Source organism: Hyperolius riggenbachi, chromosome 1 (genome assembly GCF_040937935.1).
Source record: "Hyperolius riggenbachi isolate aHypRig1 chromosome 1, aHypRig1.pri, whole genome shotgun sequence".
Taxonomy (NCBI): domain Eukaryota; kingdom Metazoa; phylum Chordata; class Amphibia; order Anura; family Hyperoliidae; genus Hyperolius; species Hyperolius riggenbachi.
The window spans coordinates 486,766,579-486,791,846 of record NC_090646.1 but is presented as its reverse complement, the minus strand read 5'-3'; the positions used below and the strand labels follow the sequence as shown (position 1 = coordinate 486,791,846).

The 25,268-nt window shown below is 43.5% G+C and overlaps 1 protein-coding gene and 1 long non-coding RNA gene across 5 annotated transcripts in view; one reads left to right on the top strand and one right to left on the bottom strand.

Moving 5' to 3' along the window:
- The window catches only part of LOC137522184 (uncharacterized), a 70,409-nt gene that overhangs the window by 11,326 nt on the left and 33,815 nt on the right, over window positions 1-25,268 (bottom strand). The window contains exon 2 of the long non-coding RNA XR_011022261.1: window positions 4,182-4,292. This is a non-coding gene — a long non-coding RNA (uncharacterized lncRNA). The remainder of the gene's footprint in view (window positions 1-4,181; window positions 4,293-25,268) is intronic.
- Window positions 1-25,268, top strand: part of ZFHX2 (zinc finger homeobox 2) — a 149,701-nt gene that overhangs the window by 95,758 nt on the left and 28,675 nt on the right. The window lies entirely within an intron of this gene.

The window sequence follows — 25,268 nt, the reverse complement described above, 5'->3', positions numbered from 1 at the left end:
ATTATTGTTCTTTATTTTGCTGTTCTCCTACACATTAGCTACCTTCTTGTGCTTATAAATGAAATGAATGATTTGGGATTGGTACACTTTCCCAATTCCCACATATATCTACTCTAGTGTCAGATGGGAAGAGCATGTACTGAGTAGTCAGCTATTTACACGGCAGGCCAATATCACACATTCCATGACATCATAGATAAGTAACACCATAAAGAAGGGCTCTGACAGATACTTCTGTATTGATAATTTGCATTGGACACTAGTACTTTATAAAGAGGAAATACATATTGGAGACGCATTTTGGGCCACATGTATGCAAATACTAGAAATAAGTACTTTCCTTGTTGCCAAGAAGCATAACAATAGGATTGCTACCGCTTTCTAATTAGCGAGTTTTTCATGTCTTCAGTCAGATCATATTTTCCCAATTTCTGCAACCCTCCTCAGCAGTCAACTCTTGAATAATAAAACACAATTGTGCCGGAATCCTATGCGGGATGCTGATACTGAATTGAAACTCCTGTAGTGAACAGATGACCCACCAGAATCCAGCTTTGTCCTTTGTCGTAATACTCAGATCCCTGTTCTGCAACCAGTCAGACTTAAATCAAGCTAGAAACTGATCACCTCAAACATAAGTGAAGTCTAAAGTTGGCCAAAATACAGCAAGACAGTGGACCAGGCCTGCAGAAGATCAGTATTCCCTGATTGGAAGCAGCAATGAATCACCTTGCTGGCTGAACAGTCTTTTTACTGCTTGGTGCTGCTCGATGTAGTACTCAATGCCAAGCTATTTTTTTTTGCCTGTCCTAAAAAATTTCCCATAATATTTACTAAGCATTATTGAGCAAATTTGGAGGAAATAAAGACTTGATTCGAACCTACTAAAAAAAATTGGGAGCATCAGCAATTATTAGGTTTCAAAGCTGTTCATCCATCAACTCCTCTACCCTCCAGACAAGGTAAATAGTGGCTATTTGCCAAAATTAAAGTCTTCATTCTTTTTTTACCCCAGAATAGTGATCATGTGACCTGTAGCCAACTTTTTAAAATAAAGTATACATCTGCCAGGGAAGAAGTTGATCACTATGTAATCGCTATGTACATTTCCCAAATGCCAGTACTCTACATGTGTGCTGTTTTTACATGTTACATTTTATGTTCTTTTGTAAATCATAGCTCCTAGCTGCACTGCTAGGATCTAACTCTACACTGATTTGAGACCAGAAATCATAAAGCTGGTTAAGTAAAGTTATAATAATTAGTGCACTGATGCGCTTGTCCCAGCAACCCAACAACACTTACAGTGGGTTGCAAAAGTATTCGGCCCCCTTGAAGTTTTCCACATTTTGTCATATTACTGCCACAAACATGAATCAATTTTATTGGAATTCCACATGAAAGACCAATACAAAGTGGTGTACACATGAGAAGTGGAACGAAAATCATACATGATTCCAAACATTTTTTACAAATAAATAACTGCAAAGTGGTGTGTGCATAATTATTCGGCCCCCTTTGATCTGAGTGCAGTCAGTTGCCTATAGACATTGCCTGATGAGTGCTAATGACTAAATAGAGTGCACCTGTGTGTAATCTAATGTCAGTACAAATACAGCTGCTCTGTGAGGGCCTCAGAGGTTGTCTAAGAGAATATTGGGAGCAACAACACCGTGAAGGTCAGGGATCAAGTTATTGAGAAATTTAAAGCAGGCTTAGGCTACAAAAAGCTTTCCAAAGCCTTGAACATCCCACGGAGCACTGTTCAAGTGATCATTCAGAAATGGAAGGAGTATGGCACAACTGTAAACCTACCAAGACAAGGCCATCCACCTAAACTCACAGGCCGAACAAGGAGAGCGCTGAGCAGAAATGCAGTCAAGAGGCCCATGGTGACTCTGGACGAGCTGCAGAGATCTACAGCTCAGTGGGAGACTCTGTCCAAGGGACAACTATTAGTCATGCACTGTACAAAGTTGGCCTTTATGGAAGAGTGGCAAGAAGAAAGGCATTTTTAACAGAAAGCATAAGAAGTCCCGTTTGCAGTTTGCTGCAAGCCATGTGGGGGACACAGCAACCATGTGGAAGAAGGTGCTCTGGTCAGATGAGACCCAAATGGAACTTTTTGGCCAAAATGCAAAACGCTATGTGTGGCGGAAAACTAACACTGCACATCACTCTGAACACACCATCCCCACTGTCAAATATGGTGGTGGCAGCATCATGCTCGGGGGGTGCATCTCTTCAGCAGGGACAGGGAAGCTGGTCAGTGTTGATGGGAAGATGGATGGAGCCAAATACAGGGCAAACTTGGAAGAAAACCTCTTGGAGACTGCAAAAGACTTGAGACTGGGGCGGAGGTTCACCTTCCAGCAGGACAATGACCCTAAACATAAAGCCAGGGCAACAATTGAATGGTTTAAAAAAAAAAACATATCTATGTGTTAGAATGGCCCAGTCAAAGTCCAGATCTAAATACAATCGAGAATCTGTGGCAAGATCTGAAAACTGCTGTTCACAAACGCTGTCCATCTAATCTGACTGAGCTGGAGCTGTTTTGCAATGAAGAATGGGCAAGGATTTCAGTCTCTAAAAGACTGGCAGCTATAATTGCAGCAAAAGGTGGTCCTACAAAGTATTGACTCAGGGGGCCGAACAATTACGCACACCTCACTTTGCAGTTATTTATTTGTAAAAAATGTTTGGAATGATGTATGATTTTCGATCCACTTCTCACATGTACACCACTTTGTATTGGTCTTTCACGTGGAATTACAATAAAATTGATGCATGTTTGTGGCAGTAATGTGACAAAATGTGGAAAACTTCAAGGGGGCTGAATACTTTTGCAACCCACTGTATATTGCTGTATACTGACAAACATATTCAGAAGCAGTGCAGCAGGTGCATCACAAGTCAATCGCTTTCCTGCCACATAAGAGGAGGTGGCATATGGGAAGGCAAAGTTTATGCAGGATAACTAATACAATATATAATACAATAAATAAATAAATACTTTCTATACTTTCTATAAGCCATGTAATCACAATTCCACCCTGCACCACAACAGAGGTCCACCTGTTTTGTACACGATGTGCTGACTGTAAGCCAGGGGTGTCAAACTCAAAAAGTTGGACGAAAATGTACAATGAGACTAAGTCATGGGCCAACCTCACTGTCTAGTGGCCACCTCCCTTCTTTATAAAGTTCCCTGGTGTCTAATGCGGGTTCTCTGGTGTTTAGTGCCCCCCCCTCCCTCCCTCGCCTATACAGTTCTCCATTGTCTAGTGGTCCATCTACCTCCCCTATATGCATTATTTGGTGATCTGGGGCTTCACCTTTACTATAGCTTCCCTGGTGGTCTATAGTGGGCCAAACATAATTCAAGATGGGGAAACCACTTGAGGGTTGTGTTGGCTCTGTGGGCCAAATGTGATGGCTCTGTGGGCCATAATTAGCCCGCAGGCCAGAGTTTGATATGTATGCTGTAAGCAGAGTGAGCAATAGGAAGTAGAGAAGCAATTTCTCAAAGATATGGACCTGCAAAGACATAAGGAATCTTTACATTATAACCAGGGCTGTGGCATTCGATATTTCATGTGGTACAGGGGTGATGAGGTGCAGAGGGAATCTTCAGTGGGACTTATTAGCTGATTGCATAGTACTAAGGCAGCGTGCAAAAGATGTATGCTAAAGAACAGCCCTTAGGAACTAGAAAGGTGCCTAGATCTCCTTGGGTACATCTGAGAGTGCTGCGCAGTTAAACCTAATTTGAAAGTGAACAAGAGGAATCTCTTCATTCAATGTGCACAAATGTTCTCTGTAGATTCACAACAGATCTGCAGGGAATGTAAATGATAAAAATGATAGTACAACATCATGCATTTCCTTTGTGCAGTGATTATGTACAAAGTATAGTAACCAGAATTCAGCTAAATAGCTATGAGAGAAAGAGTGCCCTGAGTTATGCGACTTTGCACACAGCCGTACCATTTTTCAGTGTTACAAAGAAGAAGCGAATGCTGCTCACAAAGATATACTCAATACACCAAACACAGGCATAACCAAAGAATGCAAACAGGTCATTTCTCCTCAGTAGAGCCGGTTTAAACATTTTTACAGAGGCAATTTAGAAATGTTTAACCCATCTATACTCCTCAGATGTTTTATCCCAATCTTACCTTGCAGAACTGGGTCATTGGTTCAGATCTGGACCTGAACACTGACTGCATGGAGTTTGTATATTCTCCTTATGTTTGCGTGAGTCTCCTCCAGGCACTCCCAATTTCCTCCTACATTCCAAAAACATACAAATAAGTTAAAGGGGCACTACAGAGAAAAACTGTAAAATTTAAAATATGTGCTAACATGTACAAATAAGAAGTACGTTTCTTCCAGGGTAAAATGAGCCATAAATTACTTTTCTCCTATGTTGCTGTCAGCAGTAGAAATCTGACAGAAGTGACAGGTTTTGGACTAGTCCATCTCTTCATAGGGGATTCTCAGCAAGACTTTTATTCTTTATAAAGATATTCCCTAAAACTTATTTAAACAATGATCCTGCCCAGCTTCCCTGTTTCCTACACAGTTTTTTGGCAGTTGGACAGAGCAACTGCCATTCACTAAGTGCTTTTGAAAATAAATATATCCCTGAGAATCCCCATAAAGAGATGGACTTGTCCAAAACCTGTCACTTCTGTCAGATTTCTACAACCTACTGTAAGTGACAGCAACATAGGAAAAAAGTAATTTATGGTTCATTTTACTCTGGAAAAAAATGTACTTTTTATTTGTATATGTTTGCACATATTTAAAATTTACCGTTTTTGCTGTAGTGCCCCTTTAACTGCCTTCCCCAAAATATTCCATTGATTATGATGAGCATAAGACTATGGAAGGGATTAGACTGAGTCCATTGTTAGTTATAAGTAGGGATGGCCCAGCCTAGGAGAACTCATGGAGAAGCATGTGATCAGGCTGATAGATTTGTAAGCCTCTGATTTGCTGTGATGACTTCCTGGTTTAACACATGATCATGACCAGCAAATCAGAGCCTTACAAATCTATCAGCTGATCAGACTGATAACATGCTTCTCCATGAGTTCTCCTAGGCTGGGCCATCCCTAGTTATAAGACATATATAAAGTGAAAAGAGAAAAAAAAGATAGCGTGCACCGCAGTACAGCACTGTTATAGCTTGTTTGGAACTGTGATATCAGTACAATGAGCAGGGGGTTACAGCAGCTATGGTTGTCGTTCAATCAATGTAGGTATTGGAGTGTGCTTCCAACACAGAGAAGTTCATAGACAATGGTTTCTAGTAAACAAGTAGACAGTTATGTCCAGCACTACTCCTTATGTTTAAAACTGCTTTATTTCAAAAACTGCAGTCCATACTGGTAACAATGCATGAGACTTGTGTGTAAAAAAGCGACATACCAGGCTTTGACTCGGACCACACAAACATTTGTTAGGCGGGCCCACGCCGCCATTCTACCCCACAGCCTATGTCTGAGCATGGACATAACTATCTACTTGTTTACTGGATATTCTATAAAGTGCTGTGGAAGATTTCAGCACTATATAAGTACAAAATAAACAAAAAATACTGCGGTAATAAGAAAACATTAGATAATATATCCATAAAGTCAGGCTGTGTTCCCTCGTAACATTAAAAGGGGCATTTTTTAGCAAAACTGACAGTGATTTTGTCAATAGGAGCCGTTCATACTTGTTACTCTGCAACGGATCCATGGGATCTGTTGCGAGAAGCAGGCCGCACTTCTGTGCAGTCTGTGCTAATCCTGAGCAGGCGGATGCGTTCCTCATATAGCCTATGGTGGTAACCCATCTTCCCCGGGCTCCAGCCATATCACAGCGGACCATCAGTGATGGTGAGAACTGGGTAACCATCAGTGTTTTAAAGGACTTACGAGGTGAAAATAAACTTCTGAGAAAAACAATTATATCCATCCCACTTCTCCTAAAAATAACTTTTTTAGATATCCCACAGTTTTATTTTATATCTAAATCTAGTTTTTAAGTTTTTACTGTTTTATTATCTCTGCTCAATGACACCTTCATTGAGTATGCCAGAGCTCAAATCTATGAATTATTGACCCTTTTTATCTCTTTTCTGCTCTTAAAAGCCATTTACTGACAGAAAAATGTTTTATGGCTTTAATTACTTATCAGTTAGGGTTATGCTATAGTCTGACCCAGTCCGACCCGGTCCCGACCCGGACAGAAATTGATACTTGCATACCTGATGTTTAACTTTTTCAGGCAGAGAAAGAAAAAAAGGAACACAGCATAGTTATTTGTGTGCTAGGCACTGTACATACCCATGTCTATCTCATTATGTCACATATCACCTCGTAAGTCCTTTAAGTAAAGATAATTCTAACCTGGAAAACCATTCCAACCCTGTATTATGGTATGTACTCTGTATCACGGGTTATCTCTGAGAACTAGCTGTGTATATCAAGCTTTTCATCAGAGTTAGGTGGCAGTCAACTAAAAGGCCCTGAGACACACCTTATTTAAGGTGCATAAAAACCTTTGATGGATGTTACCCATCGGTAATCAGGACCTGATCCCTTTGGGCTACATTGATGGGCCGGGCTGCACACACGGGTGTCAGTTGTGTAGCTGACGAGTTGTGTTACTATGCGGGGGGACGAGCGGTGTGTGCCTGGTGTCACACGGCAGGCGGGGGAGCAGCACGAACAATAAAATCGGTGTCGCTGGGGGTGAGCAGATCCAGGTCCTGATCCCATCTGTCGATGGTGTGTACTCACCTTAAGTCGACTTTTTTCACACATTTAGAGAGCCAGCCCTAGCTACAGCAGGCCTTTTATTAATGGGTAGATTCAGATCTTAATATCCTTCAGGCTAGGAGCCCACTCGTGGCTGCAGTGATTTCCGTATCGCCAAAATACCACGGAGCGATCACGATTTGGCATGAATGCAATTGCTTCTGATCAGTCCAAAAATGCTGCAGTGCAGAATTTTTACAATCGGCCCATGATTGCAATGCTGCTATAGGCTTACTCCCATAGCCTTTCAGTAGAAAAGTGCTATCTAAATACCTAGAAAGCATAAGCACTACTGAAAGCGCACTAGTTGGCTACTAGCCTAGGTAAATGGACACCAGGTTGATTGTGGAATATTTTGTTTTCTGCCTTCTCCTCCTCCCCTCATGTAACAGGAAGAGCCAGACCAATTTATTCACTCTTCTGTGATGGTCCTTAATTTCCAAGTGGACCACTCAGAACATATGTGCAATATCCTAGAATACAACTGTCCAAATGCTTACCTGTTGTTAAAGAGTAACTGTCAGGCTGCAGAAGCTAATTTAAACCTCTATTCTCCTGTGTTAAACAGTTTAGAAGGAAGCCCAAAAGCAATTAGTGAAGATAAAAATCTCAGTTACCTTTGATGTGTGCTTATCAGCAAGGCTGTTATTCTTAAGAAGACGCAAGCCGCATACCATACTGCAAAGCATTCTGGGGCTCTCCCCTCGGCTGCTAATGAGACGTTACAGCAGCTTGTAATCGCGTAGCACTGATAAATCTCGGGCAGAGTACACTGCAGGAGTCAGCTATTGTTCCTAGCCACATGGCTCATTAATATTCACTGCACACTGTGTTATTTAGTACCAGCTTATCTGTGATCAGGAAGCAGGCAGGACATGACGACACATTTGACAGAAAAACATGGAGCCTGCCATGAGCTGTCAGGAGCATCTATCTCTGCATATACTATATACAAATTCTGTGAAATCCAAACGTGGACAGTGAAATGCATATGTAATGTAAGTACAGCCAATCTTTAGCTACTGATATATGTGTTTATTTTCTCTGAGACCTTATACCTAACAGCTCCTCTTTAAACCTCAACAGAAGGCTGAGTGGCAGGCCACCTTGCCTCCTGCCCCAACTACCTGAAATGAATTCCACAAATGCCACATCAATGGTTTCATTTCCTGCTTTGCAGTCACACTCCCATAAAAATAAAAGGAGAAGTTAGTAGTGGAAAAATAAGGATGAAGGGGCATGTACAATTATCCCTCTCCCTGAAGGTACTTATGGAGGCTGTCCACTGTGACAACATGGCCCACCATGAGATACAGAGAACCTGCCTAGAAGACTCATGTCACCAAAAACACTTGCCAAAGGTTTAGCAAGTATATGGAGTTATCTGTGGTAAGATGGTTGTATTTACTTATAGGGGATAGGTTCCTTGAGGGGAGATTGCTATGAATAAAACAATTGTGGCTCTCCTTTTTTAATGTTTGGCCACCTTTCTAAAGGTTCATACACACGCTCTATTTGCAGGGATGGGTCCGTCAGACCCTCCCGCTGAGCAGGTGTTCCAGCGTCAGTAGAGTGTGTGTACTGTCTGTCAGGCAGACTGATAAGGCTGTTTCTGAACGATTCGCTGAGCGGATTGTTCAGAAACAGCCTTATCAGTCTGCCAACAGACTGTACACACGCTCTACTGTCGCTGGAACGCCCGCTCAGCGGGAGAGTCTGATGGACCCGTCGTTCCTGCAAATAGAGCGTGTGTACGAACCTTAACAGCATACCCCTAGAACTACCTATGTTCAAAAAGACTACAAGGTTTTCCTGTTTTCTCTTGAAGGACTGTTTATAGGCATCAGCAAACCAGGCAGATGCCTTGCTGATGCCTAGAGCGAAGCCTACAGGAGGTGGCACTACAGAGCTATTTTAGTACTAGTGCTTTATTGAATCATATACAAAACTGCTAATTCCATTATAGTAAACCTGAAGGGAAAAAAATGGCCCAATTTAGGTACTTATCTTGGGATAGGGAATCCTCTGGATCCCCCAGAGGCTTACCCCATCACCCTCCTCCTCGCTGTTCCATTGCTGAGACTCCCACAAGCCCGTTGACAAGGCTTTGTCGATGGAGCAGGCCCACACTGCACTTGTGCAGGTGAATGAGCTCGATTTATTCAAGCTCAATTGATTGGCGGCTCCATGCTTCTGTGCAGGCACAAGCCACCTGCTCAGTGCAGGTGAGCTCCATGGAACTTTGTGAGCCCCAGCACTGGGACGGAGGGGCAAAGGGGGAAGCCTGTAGAGGGTCCCAAGGTAAGTATCAACGTTTTTTACTTTATGATTTCCCAAAATTTCTTTAAAGTGTACCCGAGGCGACATGTAACATGATGAGATAAACATGTGTATGCACCGTAGAAACATTAATAACTAGGCTGTTTTACCAGTTTTATTTTGCTGCCTGAAAGAGTTCATTTCTAGGCATGGAAGTTACAGCTTCTGTCTTGTCGGGAGTATATATATATATATATATATATATATATATATATATATATATATATATATATATATATATATATATATATATATATATATATATACAAGCAAATTACAACCATAAAAGTTTTCCTGGCAGAATACAACCTTTTTTTTTCTACCTCCGGTTCACTTTAAGAAAGAGATGGATGGTAGTTTTAACACCTAAATTGACTCTAATGATTAGCATAGCAAAGAAGGCCTAAATAGCATAACAATGATGCGGCAAGTGCTGTTTATGTGTTAATGTCCTAATTAAGCTGTAATTGTTTTAGATTTAGATTTGATCTGTATTGATTGTTGCAAGTCTTCTTTATTTTCAGGACAATGTTTTCGCCTGTAATTCTGGGAATACACGGTGCGTTTCCGCGGCTTGTCCCCGCGGGGGCGATTCTCTTATCTTCTGCTCGTTTTCCTTATCTTTTCCCATTGTCCCCCAATGCGGTATCAAGCGCGAAATCGATCGGGCGGGTGATCAGAAATGTCGGAAATTATCAATCTAGCCATCTAAATGGTTTTCCCAGCATAAGAAGGGCAGTTTCTAGGCGAAATTGCACCCAGGGTGAGGGTGTACAAATTGGGCCCACCTCCCCGGTGCAGCCAGGTATAGGTGCTCGAAGTATAGGTTAGCCAGGTCTAGGTGCCCCCAGTATAGTTGCCCCAGTACAGGTTATCCAGGCAGGTGCATTCAATATAGGTAGCTATCTATCACAGTAATAACTCACCTTCCAAGATCCCCGCAGCCTCTATCTTCTTCCTCCTCCAGGCCTCTGTCACGTTGGCAACAGCGCACCCTGTGATGACATTTGGCGCTGTTACCAACTCGAAGGACGCCTGGGAGAGGGAGAAAAAAGAGGCTGCAGTGACTCCCGGAAGGGGAGTTGCTAACCTCTATGCCTGCTTTCCTCCGCGGTACTCTGGGCAGTCACCCTCTCCGCCTGCCCCTAGAAACGGGGCTGCCTGTAAAGACTCATGCTCTACATAAACAGTATTATACACCTTAGATAACAATTACTTTAATTATACCTATTACTATACACACACTATAAACTCTGTATTAATGTTGAAATACGGTAATTAAAAGCATATTAAGACAATACATTTAAGTTAATGTAACACAGCAATATGACTATATAATATACTGTTGATACAGATTTTTGCATCCTGCAAGGCCAGGATTTTTGGTCTGGTTGCTTGAGAGTTCTGTATAACAAAGTTTACTAAACTATTTTCCACTACCTAATTAAATAAGCCCAAATCTTAAAGGATAACTTTAGTGAGAGGAATGAGCGGTATATGCCATATTTATTTCCTTTCAAACAAAACCAGTTGCCTGGCAGCTCTGCTGTTCTATTTGGCTGCAGTAGTGTATGAATAACACCAGACACAAGCATGCAGCTAATCTTGTCAGGTCTGACAATAATGTCAGAAACACCTGATCTGCTGCATGCTTGTTCAGGGGCTATGACTAAAAGTATTAGAGGCAGAGGATCAGCGGGATAGCCAGGCAACTAGTATTGCTTAAAAGGAAGTAAATATGGCAGCCTCCATATCCCTCTCACTACAGTTGTCCTTTAAGGCACATACTATATCACATCAAACCTAAGAGACCAAAAAGAAAAAAACAGCAATGAAGAATCAAAGGGACTTATTTATCAACACAAGTGAGCTGTAGACAGCTGGAGCAAATGTGGTACAAAAGTGCAGAAGAGGCATAAAACAAGGATTCTTATTGGCCTGTCTCAGCAACTGCTCACTGTGTGCTGCTTTTTCCATGCATTTGTTCTGATAAGTCTGGAGTCCCTCTTTAAAGTGCAAATGGTCACAGCAGGAATAGATCATGCACTGTCTGGGCATAGCCTTTGTGTCAGGATGTACATTTTTATATATAATCAATTGACCACAGTGGCTGCAGTATTGTTTGAGGCCAATGAATTAGAAATGAGTGATGCACTAAAGGATGGAGAGTTGGGGGGAAATGAGGAAGGGGGATTCCGTTGTCAGTGTGTCAGCAGCAATGATAGCGCTAGGTGTACCTTAAATTGATTATTTAGGAAGTCCCCACACTGTCTAATGCTTTGTAATTTTCCAATCAGGAATAAAACCTGATACAAAATTTGGCAGTGTAGCCAGCATAAAAACATTCACGCTGTTTGTATCCTTTTTTCTCATACTGTCTGCACAATAGTTACACACGTGTTTACTTAATTATACATATAGAAGTGCTCAGATATTCTTTATACATGGGATAAGGATAATCTTTACACTGGCACTTCTGGCTTCCTTTCATCTTAACATTTATTGCAATTATCACAGGATGTGACTAGCTACAAAGCAGTTAGCAGCTGCAAGCACAGTTAGATTCAGCTTGCAGTAGTTGTAACATTTAGTCACTAGTTCCAGCATGCCCAGTCTTTACCTCTGTCACATGTTCCACATTAGCCAGGAGCTGCAGGAAGTGATCTTTCCCAGGGAGGGGGCGGACAGCTGAGGGTTAAACACAGGCCCAAGTCTGTAACACCCAGCAGGGGAGGAGATAGAAGGGAGAGAGGATTTGTTTACCAGCTAGGCCGAAAGAAGGGAAGAACGAGAAAAGAGAGAGAAAGAATTACAAAAAAAGAGAAAAATTAGCAGGCAATTGCTATCTAAAGAGTGCAGAAAGTATCTAAGTACTTAGTGTTGTGAAAAGATAGGCTACAGCCTGCTTTATTTAGCAATAAGGCTCGCAGTACAGTAAGGGGAGAGTGAGTAAGTAGGCATGGAATGGAGTGAGCAGTGTGGGGGATAGTTTGAAAGACGTGAAGGGTGAGACACCGCACAGAATATTAGGTGGCAGAGAAGCGAGGAAAAGTGAGGATTCGGTCTGAGAGAGGTTAGGGGAGTGTGAGGGATACAACGTGCAGAAGAGCGACACACAATCTGGTGTCTGAGACTACGTCTCAGGGAGGGATAGGGCGACCACTGAGTGAAAGTTGGTGGGGTCGAGGTGAGAAGTTTAGCCTGGAGACTTGGCGGAGGGAACTAGCAGCTCTCATACACTGTGACATAGCTAGTGATCAGTCTCAGCTCCACCTGGATGGATATGGAAGATGTTTTGTTTATGTTCAGAACGGTAAGTGACATTAAATAGATGGATATGAAGAAATATCTGTGTAGAAGTTAAGGGTCACGCATACGCCGACATGTAATATTATTTATGTCTATATAGGGAAATTCATTCAAATAATGCACTAGCTTCATACGTACAATATGTTATTTAACACCTAAGCTGTATATGCAACTGGCACTAATATAGGAAGATACATCTAGGAACTAATCTCTCGCCTATTACTGTTTCATTTCCTTGTTAACATTAGGCATGCTATGTCTAGCCTGTCTCTTATATGACTCATGTGTCACGTAATGTGTGCAGCCCACGGACCATTAGACCCCTTACACACCTATACTTTGAACTTCAAGTGCTCTGAGGCATTGCAGCCTTTCAAACCTTATTCATTTTTCAGCAGTTTGGTTGTTCGTTTATATTAAACGGAAGAACACCCTTAGCCTCTCTGGTAGCTTTTGGAAAGCTATAGTTAATGCCTGTAGATATACAGCACAGGCATTCACAGCACTGCACAGAGTACAAGGCCCTGAAGTACAGCAGTCCTTGCCATTGAAGAGGCCTGCAGTCCACTGCCCCCTGTTAACACAAACTGCCTCAGGGTTGGTTTGATCAAGTTCCAGTTAACCTGCCTACTAATATATTGATCACAAGAAAGCTTGTACAAACATGGGGGAGGAGATAAAAGGAACAGAGAGAGATAAAACAAACTGCTGTCTGTGTGGGATTAGACATCAGGAAGCAGTGCTGTGTAGGAACAAGAGAAAGGGATCACAAAGCAATGCCTAAATGTACATGAATACAGAAGTGTGTGTTTACCATGTGTTTCTGTTCTCCACATGGTGGCTATACCATAACCTTTGCAGTTTGATCACTTGGATTGCTGACTGTATGTTTTACAATATACACGTTTCACTTACTGTCCTAAAGTGATGCATTATGGGTACTGAGCCTCATTTATGTAGAGGAGACATTTTCAAATATCTTTTGTTTTTAAAAAGGCCAAGTTGTACTTTTCAGAGAAGGTACATAGTGATGTGTATGTCCAGTGCAAGTGGATTTCTCCTGGTTTATGTTCATGCCTTGCTAATTTCACACTGTAAGGGCTGGAACCCACTAGAGCATTTTGTTTTTGTATTTTGAGCATTTAGGGATCACTTTAAATCGCTAGTGATTTCCCTAAACACTCTTACAATGTAAATGGATGGGACAGATTCAACTAGCGCGATTGCGATTAGGCAAATCTCAATCACAGCACATGCAGCATTTTGGGAGCGTTTCCATTGTAATGTATTGTATAGGAGCAGGGAAATCGCTCCCAAAATCAATTACAAATCGCTATCACAAATCGCTAGTGATTGTGATAACACTTTGCGCGTTGTAGTGGGTCCCAGGCCTTAGTTTATTAAAATGTCCACATTGCTGATCATTTGGTACTGGCATTCAGTGAGTTCACCACTGTGAAACACAACACAGCTGTGTGACACTTTCACTACTGCTTCCATCTGAGAATTCCTCAAAACAGTGGTGAGATACAGAACTGCAGGGTATATCATCTGCCCAACAAATTCACATGCACTGCCTGCCTACAATATACACAAAAGCTACTACTCTCAATGGTAGATTGAGAATGGTATCTATAAAACTGGCACTTATTGAAAAAAAAGCACTAGACTACACTACTTGTGCCACAACCCCAGTGGTGCTCATCCGGATATCCGGGAAACCCGGATATCTGACCATTTTTCAGCTATCCGATCCGTATTCCGGATTTCTGTAGAAATCCGGATAGCTATCTGTGGATATTTGGTCGCATAACGCGGATATATGCGGATATTGCGGATATACAGATCCAAAATACTGTAACTAAGGAGATGATGTCTTGGAGCCAATCAGAGGGCTCCCAGCAGAAGCCCTAGCAACCAATCACAGAGGAGAACCCTGGACAGCCCCACCTGACCTCATTGAGCCAATCAGAGGGCTCCCAGCCTAAGCCCTGGCACCCAATCACAGAAAGGAATACTGGCCAGCCCCCCTGTATAATAAGGAGGGCTGCCATGATGAGACATATCGTCCCTTGCTTGAGAATGCTCACTGAGAGACATGCTCCAGTGCTGCTGGCCTAGCAAAGGCTGTGCACAGTTATAAACCTAAAGCTGTTCAGTGATTAACCCCTTCACTATCACTACACTATTGTTAAATTGTTAATTAGCTTGATTGATTAATGTGTGACAGTCAGAGTGTGTGCTCAAGTGCTGCTGCAGCTGCTATGTGTCTGTGTGTGTGCTGTGCACAGACCAGACCAGCTGCTGCCTGCTGGCCAGCTATTAGCCTTAGCTAGCTACAGTATAGGTTAGGTTAGGGATTAGGAGATAGGATTACTGTGTTATTGTGTAGTTAATTAGTACTGTAGTACTGCAGTCAGTGCTAGTAGTTGTTAGAGTAGTAGTACTACTGTGTTAGCTTTCTACAGAACTGCTGTGCTATGAGCAGTGCCAGTGTGATAGTTAGTGTCTTCTCCTCTGCTGTCTGGCTGTCACTTGGCACGTGGCAGCCCTTTTGATCTCTTTGGCTGCAGTAGTGTCTGAATCACACACCTGAAACAAGCATCTCATCTGCAAATGCTTGTTTAGGGTCTATGGCTAAAAGTATTAGAGGTAGAGGCAGCCTCCATATTCCACTCACTTTAGGTTTCCTTTAAAGGAAACATGGTAAGAGAATACAAAAACATGAGTTTTCTGGCTGTCATGCTGATCCTCTGCCTTAAAGAGTTTCTGAATCACTGACCCTATATGGGTAAGCAGGTGAGGCACTAACTGTGGGCTTGTTGCGTCACTATGAACATGGCTGTTTTAGGCATAGCCAAACCAGGCAGATGCAGGGATGAAATGTACATGAGTGGGCACCACAGAGCTATTCTTAAAGAGGATCTGTACTAACAAAAAATGCCCCTGGGGGTACACACCTCGGGAGGGGGGAGCCTCTGGATCCTATCGAGGCTTCCCCCATCCTCCCCTGTCCCACGGCGGTCTCGCTGCAGGTCCAGGAAGGGCATTGTAAATATTTACCTTCCTGGCTCCAGCGCAGACGCAGTAGCGGCTCTCGGAGTCGGCGCCGAAATAGGTGGAAATAGCCGATTGCAGCGGGTCCGCTCTACTGTGCAGGCACAAGTCTCCTGCGCCTGCGCATTAGAGCGGACCAGACTGAGATCGGCTACTTCCGCTGGAACTGTTTCGCTGGAACAGGGAAAGGTAAATATTGCACAGACTGACAAATCGTCAGCTGTGCGATCCGTGGGCCAGAGGAGCCTCTGGATCCTATCGAGGCTTCACCCTCCCGAGGTGAGTACCCGCCAGGGGCATTTTTTTGTTGTTGTACAGAGTCACTTTAAAGGCTCATACACACGTCCAACTTAAAGGGACTCCGAGCTCACAATAAAAAAGAAAGTTGAACTCACCTGGGGCTTTCTCCAGCCCAGTGCTGGTCGGGAGGTCCCACGACGGCGTCCTGGCTCCTCTCCAACACCCCGATCCGGAATGGCTGACAGGCCGCAGCCCGGGCGACACTCTCCCGAGTGTCGGGCTGCTCCTTCCGCGTATGACGCGGATGCCGTCACACGCCGGCCGCCTCGCGTCATCACGGCGGCCGGCGTGAAAGTACTGCGCATGCGCGCTTTAATTGCGCATGCGCAGTACTTTCACGCCGGCCGCCGTGATGACGCGAGGCGGCCGGCGTGTGACGTCATCCGCGTCATACGCGGAAGGAGCAGCCCGACACTCGGGAGAGTGTCGCCCGGGCTGCGGCCTGTCAGCCATTCCGGATCGGGGTGTTGGAGAGGAGCCAGGACGCCGTCGTGGGACCTCCCGACCAGCACTGGGCTGGAGAAAGCCCCAGGTGAGTTCAACTTTCTTTTTTATTGTGAGCTCGGAGTCCCTTTAATGCACAACCAACCGCACAACATAACCACCACACATCAAGCTGTTTACCAACCAACTAAACAACCAACTCACTTAAATACTATGCGTGCAAACTAAATGACAAACCGCACAACATTCCTGCATTCAAAAACAATGAAGCTGTTCAAAAGACTTGTACACACATTCCAACCTGCATGATAGTTAGTCAGATTGATCCACCGGTTGGATCTGGCAAACAACCTGTTATCAGTTGGTCATCTGGTTGTTTGTCGGCCATATAAACGCCTAGAGCAGTTTCTCGGCTAAATTGCACCCAGGGCGAGGGTGTAAAAATTGTGCCCCCTTCCCCCCCACCCCCTTGGACTCGCAAACCCTTACTCTTTAGGGACAGTTACACAACCACAGGTCACAAGTAGATCTGCCTACTTACTAGTGACCAGCCACTCATCCAGGAGGAAGCAGGGACCAGGAAAACACACAAGTGAAGAGAGCCCGGAAAGCCAACTCCTCCATGGGCGCCACGCACTGACAGCTTGCAGTACCGCTACAGGACATCAGGTGTCATCACTCGGTGATGACGTGATGATGACTTGACATCAGATGCAGGCAGCCCAGGAGGAGTCAAGGAAGGTGATCGAGCTGGTAATCTTCCATTTGGCTGCACTGCACGTCACCCGCTCCCTAGCGGTTATGTCCTTCTGCTTGCGCTCCCCTTCATCTACTTGCCGGTCTGTGTCCAGGGTGGTTGCCCTGCCCAAGAAACGGACCTGCACACACCCAACTTATATTCCAATAGACATGTTTGGAAGATAGTTGGTACACGTGTATGAGCCTTTAGAATATTGTGGTTTATGTAATTCTTATACACAATTGCTGGAGCTACAGAAGTGTACCCGAGATCAACTAAACTAAAGATTTGATACTTATTCGGGGCTTCCTCCCGCCCCATAAACACGAGTTCCTCGCCACCCTCCTGCGGTCTGCCGTTCAGTGGCAATAAGCCCCGGTAACTTGTCAGTGATGTCAGTCCAGGTCTACTGCGCATGCGCAGAAGACACCGACTGAACGCGTTTCAGCAAGTTTCCGGGGCTGATCGCGGCTGAACGGCAGACTGCGGGAGGCCAGCGAGGGACTCTCACATGTTTATGGGGCGGGAGGAAGCTCCGGGTAAGTATCTTTAGATACTTTAGTTTAGCTGATCTCTGGTTTCCTTTGAGAAACATAGGAGTGATCATTTTAAATCCCTACATGGCTGCTGCTGATTAGCAGAGGAGACCTGAATAGCCTAATTATGATATAGCACATGCAATTCATGTGCTAATTGAGCTGTAATTGTTTCAGATTTGGTCTGTGCTGATTGCCGCAACGCTTCTAAATTTCCAGGACAGTATACCAACCTGCAAAGACCCAGGCCATTAATAAAAAGCATAATGTCTTTAGAACATGGCTGCACCCCCTTCTTAAAGCGGAACTGAAGTTTCAATAGAAAAAACCCTGGGGCTTCTGCCAGCCGCCGATAGCCGACCTGTGCCCACACCGTTTCAAAATGATTCTCCGTTCCCCCACTGCAGCTCACTTTTCAGCTTCCTCCACACCTATTCCCCCGACCTTCCGTGATTTGTCAATAAAAGCTCTAGATTGCTAGGTCATCTCATCCAAGCTCTGGCCAACACCATCACTCCCCCTCCTTATCCCTTGTGCTCCATCCATCGTGCACACATAACACTAACCTTCCTTGACTTTCCTGAGCTCCACCAGTCAGTATCAGGACTGTTGATATTTATATTATAAGGCTCCAAAATTAGTGGGAAACCACATTAACAGTGCCAAGTCCATCTGTCTTGAGGTAATCAGCCATACTGCCTACAAGTTAGATAGGCTTTGCATTTTACAGTACATTTATAATAAATGCTGCTTTTAGTGGTAGCAAAAATACACTGTAGAGCTTGTTTTTTCTTTCACTAAATTGTGTGTGTGTGTCTTTGGGAGAGATTCTCCTACTTATGAGTTAAGTCACATTCCATTATATTAGGGTGTGGTGCATAGATAATGAGGTGCATATAGTAACAAACTATTCAAATGTTTTCTCTGACTAAAATAGCTGCTATACAGCATTCTAAACATGTATTTTTGTATAGCTGTGTACATTTAGCATAGTGAGCGCTCCACAATATACAAGGGGCTTTTTATCACTAATATTTTAAGCTTCGTTTAAAGGAAACAGACACACACTGTCTTTCCACTGATATCCGCCAGACCAAATACTATGGCCACATACAGACATCAGACCATAGTCTTTGGAAAATGAAAGATCACAGACCAATCTTACCACCCTTCCTGTAGTATAAGAGCCATACTCTACACAGTCTTTTCTATGGAGCTGAACTCCACACCAGGAAAAAAATCTCTGCAGGCTGCTGCACACACAGATGCTGTACAGACACAAAAGATCAGTAGCTGCAAAAGATCTGTTCCTGCCAAAAATCCATTCCTGCAAATTGCAATGATAGTCTATGAGATCTGCAGATCATCATACACACATGATTTAACTGACATTCATCTGCAGATCAGATCCACCAGGATGGATTTTCAGATCTGCAGATCTGCAGGTAAATGTCAGTTAAATCATGTGTGTATGATGATCTGCAGATCTCATAGACTATCATTGCAATTTGCAGGAATGGATTTTTGGCAGGAACAGATCTTTTGCAGATACTGATCTTTTGTGTCTGTACAGCATCTGTGTGTGCTGCATCTTGCAAAGATTTCTGTCTGATGTGGAGTTCAGCTCCATAGAAAAGACTGTGTAGAGTATGGCTCTTATACTACATGAAGGGTGGTAAGATTGGTCTGTGATCTTTCATTTTCCAAAGACTATGGTCTGATGTCTGTATGTGGCCTAAGGGTGGTCTAATTGTCCCAGTGGGGATATTCAAAGAGATAAGTTGCTAATGAATTGTGCAATTTTTGGCAGAGAAAAGAAAATGGACCAGCTGAATCCCACCTTGGCTTCATTTTATTAATCTGTTTTTAAGCTACAAAAATGTGCATAATTCTACATCAGCACAGAATTATTTGCATCCCATTGACCATCCCTTGTGCTCAGTAATGCTTGATGTGAATATGCAAAGCTCGCTCCAGTCAAAGCTTTTCATTGAATGGAGAATCATCAGAATGTTTGTGTTCTGACAAGGGATTCACTCCTTTCTCAGTGGTGTCACCTAAAATGGGAGTTAGGGGAATTCCTTCCAGTGGGTACAAAGATAGTGACAACCATTGCCACTTCCTGTCTCTGGTATCTCCGTGGTCCTGTATGGTGATGGTCATGTTTAGGAGAACCCATGGAGAATCATGTAAACAGTTTGGTCAGGTGATAGACATGAAAGTCTGTAGCCTCATACACACAGACCAACCTGCTTCCTGATTATCGACTGACTTTATTCCGTTGGAATATAATCAGACATGTGTTCGTACATAAATGACTAGACAAGCAACTGATAACAGGCCGTTTGCCAACCGTCAGATCTACTCACACGACTGTTGGTCTGCTATCGTGCAGTTGGTTGCGTGTGTACAAGTCATCTGAACGACTTGTGCTTGTTTTGAATGCGGCCGTATTGTGCAGTCATTCCGCTTGTGTGCGCAGTATGTAAATGAGTTGGTCATTTAGTTGTTAGGACATATGACATACAGGTCTTGCGGTTGGTAGTGCACTTCTTGTGCATTTGTTGGACGTGGGTATGCACCCTGTGATTTGTTAGTCATGATCAAGTGCTAAAGCAGATTGTGATCACAACAAATCAGAGCTTTGCAAATTTATCAGCTGATCAAATGTGTTCTCCTAGACATGACCATCACTAGGACTCCTGCATGGTTTCAATTCAATATAAAGGTGGTTCCACGGAGAGGAAATGAAGGATAACAATAGTATCTAGCTATTTCTCACAGTGGAAAAAAATGATATATATGATGTTATGTCTCACCCTGTTTGAGATGGTAATGCTCTGTTCCCACTTGCTCCGGATCAGCGGGAGCAGACAGTGTTAATGTCTGCTCCAATGGTCCAGCTGTATGGGGGTAACGCATCTGCCTGCCCGGGATTATCACCTGCACAGAAGTGTGGTCCGCTTACCGCAATGTGTGAGCGGTTCCCATTTATAAATCAGGAGCCATTCACTGTCCATTTAGCAATAAGCGGAGAACAGGCAAAAAGTGTCCATTCTCCGCTCAAGTTGTAACAGAGCCTAAGGCCCCATTCACAGTTGAGAGTTTTGCCGGCGATTTTGGCAAAACGCTCAAATGCTAGCGCCTTTGAAAGCGCTAGTGTCATAAAACCCTCCGGGCCCGTTCTTACTTGGGCAATTTGTGCAAATCGCCGCAAATCGCCCAAAATTGCGAAACGCAAACGCATAGCCTGCACCATTTTCAGGCGATTTCCCGGGCGATCGCGTTTCACTGCTATAGAAGCGCTAAATGCGATCGCAGAGAAATCGCTGCACTGTCCAGTGATTTGAAAGATCACTCCCGCAAAACGTTGGCAAAAATCTCTGGCGTTTTGCGCTAAGTGTGAATGGGGCCTCACTCAGTTCTGGTGAGGATGGAAGATGAGGAAAGTTCTGACCGGGGTTTGTGAACCCTATTATTCTGTACTAAACATTATGCTGGCCACACAAAGGCCACATTCACAGTGGTGCAGTGCAACTGCCGCTTTGTAATGCAGCGTACCACACTGCAATGCACCACTTATGTGACATTCACAGTGCAGCCGGAGCATTGTGATATAACGTGTTGTGCGTTAGAAGTAAAACCCATGAAGCATACCGGTAATTTTCATTCATACCCGACGCAACATGAGCAAAACACTGCTGTCCCGATCCATTGCGTTGCGTTGCGTTCCTCCTGTCACAGGGAACGCAACAGCACTGTGAACATGGCCAAAGACACATTTTTAATATGATCTTACAAGGACAATCCTAAAGCCATTGAAAAAGAGCAGTGATAAACAGAAGGTACAAACTGAATAATTGATTTCCTTTTAACTGGATACAATTGCATCTAAAATTCTTTGCTTTCGCTGTGCTATAATTTCATCAAATTTAGTTAATAAATAAATAAACACGGCTAATTGCTGTTAATTTGCAGGCACCGTTTTTAAATAATGCGATTAGTTTATCGATGGCTTTTATTGTACAGTTGCATTTTAATTAGAAGTCAAATGCTTGTGTGTGTGTGTGGGACTGCTATTGAACAGAGGGCTCAGTCTGAACAGCTTATTACTGTAATTACATAATTCAATCCTGACACTGAAATATACTGATTTACTGTAACCTGTGGGTTAAAAATAATATGTAAATTGATCACATTTATCCCAACAACCATCAAATACATATGTAAATACTACAGAAACATGTCTGCAACACATGCAATACAAACTGACTGAGGTACACTAAACAGTTGGCCAGTGGCTGCTCATATGCTTGAACCCTGCGTACACATCGACTGCATTATTTATTTATTATTATCTGGTAATTATAACTTACCGTATTCCACAATGTCATTCACATCAGAGCACAATATCTTTACAGTACAACTGCCAGCACCTCTAGGCCAGAGTGCGTACAAGCCACACACATCACCCATCTTGTTCATAGATATTCATGATCAGCTATATTTACACTCCCCAGCCTCTCAGCTGTATTCACTAGGCCCAGGGAATGTATTTGGAAAGCACTCTGGGGCAGTCAGGCATGACAGCTGCAAGCTTTTGTCTCAGCGGTTGAGCTAAGTTTTCTGTTAATTTTCACCTTTGTTTTTAAGCTCCCCCTAACCCCCTCCCCCCCCCGCCACAGTAATTAGGATAAATGTGGTTAGACGTGGAATTGCACTTAGTTTTAAACACACTTCTAACAACTTACGCCTCATACTCACTGGCTACAATTGTCGCCGCAACCACGTGGCACGCGCGGAACGTCGGCAACAGCTTCCATTGCATCAGTAATCCCTCTTCCGCCGTGTGTATGCGGTGGGACCCGGCGACGAGCTGTCGCCGATCTGTCGCGCACACGCTCCCGTGTGCTAGCGACCAGCTACATTTGTAGCTCATGTGTACCAGACATTACAATGTTTTAGCGCTGCTGCTAATATGTGTAAAGTGCATTAATAAGGACTCTTTTATACAGGAGGCTGAAGGCTAATAAGCTGCTCCTGTGCAGCAGCCAGGCACTGGTTAGCGTTCGGCACAGACAGTGTAGAGGCAGTCACCATATTGCACCACATCTGAGAATGGCTATGGCCTCACTCACTTGCTGGTGGGTAACCACACCGCATTCCAACATGTACAGGGTTATAAATTGCAGCTGGAAGGTGCTTGGTGGCCGACAGATGGGGAGACTGAACTACCTGATTCAGCCTCCCATATGAAAGAGTTCCTAATAGTTTTCCCCAGTTTTGTATGGTATATAGATAATTATAGGTAACAAATGGTCACAAAATGGTGTGACTTCAATTATGAGCTAGTCACAGCCCTTATTTATTCTGAAGATACATGTTACGCTGCTTGTATCGGCTTCACAACTTCTCCCACAGTCTTCCTTTCACAGCACACAGGTAAAGTTGCTTTCACACTCTGTGCATTGGTTTGCACAATAATGCAACGTGATAACCCATGTGAATGCACTGCCCAGACAATTGTATGGCATGTTCACATCCCTGCATTGTGACAGATCACAAGATCCTAATGCACTGTTACTGGGTACATTTGCACTATACCCATTGTGGTAAAAAAAAAGGATGGCAACACAACAGTGATGAAAAGTCGCATCGCACATTGCTGGTGTGATGGGACACATACAGTCAGTGGCGTAGCTAGAGACTATGGGGGCCCCATAGCTAAATGTTTATGGGGCTATCAGATGCTGGCACTCTTCAGCAATGCTGCCTACCCTTTGGATATGAGTTGTCTTGGCAATTTGCACTTCTATGCTATTATTTATTTATTTAGTATTTATATAGCGCCGACATATTACGCAGCGCTGTACAGAGTATATTGTCTTGTCACGAACTGCCCCTCAGAGGGGCTCACAATTTAGTCTCTACCATAGTCCTATGTCTATGTATGTATCGTAGTCTAGGGCCAATTTAGGGGGAAGCCAATTACCTTATCTGTTTTTTGGGATGTGGGAGGAAAGCGGAGTGCCCAGAGGAAACCCACACAGACATGCAAATTACATACTGGGATTCGAATCAGGGACCCAGTGCTGCAAGGCAAGAGCGCTAACCACTACGCCACCGTGCTGCACTATGTATAGTCCATGGGCACTGAGACAAAGTCAGAGGATGGAGAAACAAAGTGAACATATCACCTTAACCACCTGAGCAACCTCCTCTCCAGGGTCCCATAGAAGTTGCTTTCACCTCAACCATTACTGCACGCATTGGCCCGACGGAAATCATTGCACCACAAATGCACCAGTGTGGAAGCGCCATTGGAAAATAATTGCATCATGTTGTGATGTGACTATATTGTCCATTGTGCAGTGACTCAATGGACGTATTGGGATAGTTACTGTAATTCACCTGGTGAAGTCCACCAGCAATTAATCATATCCTCTTTTTGACTGCACCCCCCCCCCCCAGCTCTTATCAGATATACAGTTTGACCAGATATGACTTTTTTTGACTAAAGTACCAGATATAACATACTGTATTTTGTTGTATTTCTTGTATAAAGGAGGTTAAATTAGGGTTACTCATATTTATAAATAACCATTATCTCTCTACTAGCGCTAAATTTAGATTACATTTAGATTACCTTGCCATTTTAAGCCTGCTTTGGGTACCTCTGTTTCATTATATACAGTTTTGAAATGAATCCTGGGATTTGTTACGGTATGTAGGTGGAGATTTATGAGATCCAGTGCACAGGATGTTAGAGTAAATGAAGTGCAGTTGCAGAGAGACTAATCAGAATCATTCTGCTTTACTCCAGTTGCATTCCCTCTTCTATTACTCCCCCAGACCTTCCCCACCTCATCTGCACCCATATGCACCAGGGATTAGGTGATGTGAAAAAAACTGGACTTTGATTTTATCCATTGTCATAGCCCCCTCTAGCTGTCAGAGGGGGCTATGAGTAGGAAGCAGATGGCTTTTCAATATAGAGATGGTTTATTTTCAGTGTCTGTGGGTGCTGGGAGCAGGTACCAAGGTTTGGGTGGGGGGAGTCATTTTGGATAACAGTGCTTTATATGTATCCTTTAAATAACCCCCCATATTGGTCTCACTTCAAGGTTCTTTTGAGAAACAGTCATAGGTATTAACTACCCTGAAGGTGGCCACGCAATCTGACTGTACAATTTACATACAATCTTACCAACATCCATGTAGTATAACCCGTCCCCAATAGATTGACTGTGACATGGATTTATTTTTCAGGTAGTCTTTTATTCTACATAAAAGTGGAAAGATTGGTTATTGCTTGTACAGTCAGATTGCATAGTGTGTGGCATCCTTTAGGCTAGTTTCACAATGGTCAGTTGCACTGCAGAATTATTCTGCATGTCAACTCACTGCCCATACAGTTCTATGGGCCTGTTCACAATACTGCATTGTAACTGATTGCGTTATTCTAACTCGCTGCATGCAAGCTTTGTAAATAAGTCTTAAGGGGCCCATACACTGGTTGCTTTTTAGCTATCTATCAACAGCCGATTCGACCGTTTTAATCGAATCGGCTAGAAATTGATGCAGCAGAAAGCATGATCGATCGGTAGATTGATCGATTTCCGGCCGATTTCGATCGATTTGCTCGATCGGTCCGGACAGAAAATCCGGGTCGATCAGCTACTGGCAGCCGATCGATGGCCCATAGGGTTGCATTGGATCAAATGGTGCAACATTGCATTTCGATTG